Genomic DNA, 2758 nt, shown 5'->3' on the forward strand with positions numbered 1-2758 from the left:
TTGGTAGACCGATCTGACGCCGGCCATGGAGTGTCCGTATTGAATCTCGCGATACCGCCAAGACGTCCAATATATGTAAGCAGCGAGCAGGAGACTCTGTGTTACGCGCGACAGCGCGTTTCGTATTTTCCACGGTTTTTGAATGACTTTACCACCCGGAACGGACTGAAAACTCGCCGCACGAAGAGAAATGCGTCACAGAGCGTTGTTTCATCGGCGGTTCTGTAGTTTTATACGGTCCTTTACCCGTCCATGGACGTTATCGTGTCGTCTTAATCATCAATCAGCTCGGGTAAATCTGTGAACAGAGCTATGACGGGACGACGTCCGAATACCGATACTCGATCTTGCGCTTGGATTGGAGTTAGTATTCTATGGACAATCGAACGAATTTATAAACCAGGTTAAATAAATCACGTACATACTGGTTTTCAGACGCTGAGTTGTTAAATATGAACAAAAATTTTTATACGATTACCCTGAACGGTGGATCACTTGGCTCGTGGGTCGATGAAGAACGCAGCTAATTGCGCGTCAACGTGTGAACTGCAGGACACATGAACATCGACATTTCGAACGCACATTGCGGTCCACGGATACAATTCCTGGACCACGCCTGGCTGAGGGTCGTTTATATAACTAAAGACTGCTTGCGTTTGCCTTTAGCAGCAAAAGGTTTTCTCTTCATTGTTAAATTTTTTTCGGTACCGCTCGTCGTTCGACTAGATAAAACGAAACTGTTAAACGCCGAAAAGTCGAACGTTTCGGAGCGGGATCCGATGGTCGAACGCGAGAGAGAGAACAACTTGCGAAATTGGCGAAAACGTACGAGCGATGGTTGGACATTTCGTCGGCGTTTGACGCGGAGAATGTTAAATGGAACGTTCGTGTCTCGCCCTCTCTTTGCTAGTGTTCATTTTTTTCACAGGCGACAGAAGAACATTTTCGTATATCTCGCAATTCTTAGTTTTTAGGATCTTCTCGGCGGAATGCGCTTATCTCGGCTTGCGTGAGTCGTGGTTTCTAGTTAAACCCCTAAAAGAGACCATATACGACCGCCCGTGAAAGAGCGCTCCCGAGTCGAAAACACCTAACTACAGAAGGATATTTAGACGAGAGAGAAAATGATTCTTCGCCCTGCGAGAGAATTGTTAGACACCAATTGAAGGAAGCAAGCCGAGAGTAGAGCGTGTTTACGGCGTTTCTCCGCGCTCCCGACGTTGTCTGAAATGATTGTCGAATTTTTTTTTCGACGGTGCGAAAGTTTATACAACGAGGGGAAAAGTTAAAAATAAACGTGCGACGGAAGCTCTTTCACGGTTAAATTATTACGAGATCGTAGCTTCGCCACGTTTTTTTTAACATTTACAAGCGCAGATCGCTTCGTTGTCGTTGATTAGAAGCGGAAGACCGCGCGATCCCAATACGGGTTCCGGTCGTCCAGTCCTCGAAGTGCATAATTGTGCCGGACGGACGTTGAAAAACCCGGACCGATCGAACGATAAACGCTTATTTGGTGATCGTCTTGCGAGAGTCTCCCTTCATTGTTGTTCGTGTGTTAAATTTCTTTTATCGAACAACGGTCGAACGCAAATGAACAATGACATTTACACCGAAGATCGATCTCGAAACGCTTTTGTTCCTCCTTTTGTGCGCTCGTGGTTTCATCGAACGATATATACACGACGAAGGTGTACCACGCACGTTAAAAATGGGATTTCTTTTTTCCTTTAACCCTTTATTCTCTGGACCATGATAAGTCACCGATGGTTTACATGGCTGTCTCTGGCATTCTCGCCCTTTTCTTGGGATTTTGCGTCGGAACGCGACAGCAAAAGAAAAAACGTATCGGACGATGCGTCTTTACGGTTTATCGACCGTCGAGTGTATATTCGAACGTAAATATGTTGTAACGGTATATGTATCCTTTAGGGGACAAAAGAAACATGAAACGATCGTGTGCGAGAGCGCGCCGAGGGTAAGAAGAAAAGGTGTCCGACCTTTATCTCCTCGTTGTCGTAGTCTCTCCTCGTCGTTTGTTTTAACGCGCCCTGGATAGATAAAAAGATATATCCGATTATAATATATACATATATACTCCGACGCGAGTCGAGAACAACCGGACGTCGTCGTCGTCGTTTTTTTTTTTTGTCGTTGTCCCGCCTGCCCGAATATGCGGCGTTTTAAGTGCCTTTTTTCTTTTGTCGAACAAAAGAGAGAGGAGACACCGAGCTTTCATTTTGGCTCGTACGTACCTTCGAGTAGTCGACGATATTGTGTTGATCCGAAAAGAGAAAAATAGTTGGTTATCGAACGATACAAGGAAAAAATCGAACGACATAATCCCTGTGCGTCGTTGGTATTAATATACCTTTCGTATTACGTGTCGAAACCCCGAAAAGAGCGTACAGTTTGTGGTATAACTTTGAAAAGAAATAATAAAATTTCGACGACCTCAGAGCAGGCGAGATTACCCGCTGAATTTAAGCATATTAATAAGCGGAGGAAAAGAAACTAACAAGGATTTCCTTAGTAGCGGCGAGCGAACAGGAATGAGCCCAGCACTGAATCCCGCGGTTAACGCCGCTGGGAAATGTAGTGTTCAGGAGGATCCGTTTATCCCGAGACATCGAATCGCGTCCAAGTCCATCTTGAATGGGGCCACTTACCCATAGAGGGTGCCAGGCCCGTAGCGACCGGTACGCGTCTCGGGTGGATCTCTCCTTAGAGTCGGGTTGCTTGAGAGTGCAGCCCTAAG

At 45.9% G+C, this 2758-nt stretch overlaps 1 non-coding gene across 1 annotated transcript; it reads left to right on the forward strand.

Moving 5' to 3' along the window:
• Nucleotides 1-475: 475 nt before the first annotated feature.
• Nucleotides 476-630, forward strand: LOC143266563 (5.8S ribosomal RNA). Its single transcript, XR_013041515.1, has one exon. It is a non-coding gene; the product is annotated as a 5.8S ribosomal RNA (ribosomal RNA).
• Nucleotides 631-2758: the final 2128 nt, after the last annotated feature.

The sequence above is a fragment of the Megachile rotundata genome, unplaced genomic scaffold (genome assembly GCF_050947335.1).
Source record: "Megachile rotundata isolate GNS110a unplaced genomic scaffold, iyMegRotu1 scaffold1504, whole genome shotgun sequence".
Lineage (NCBI taxonomy): Eukaryota > Metazoa > Arthropoda > Insecta > Hymenoptera > Megachilidae > Megachile > Megachile rotundata.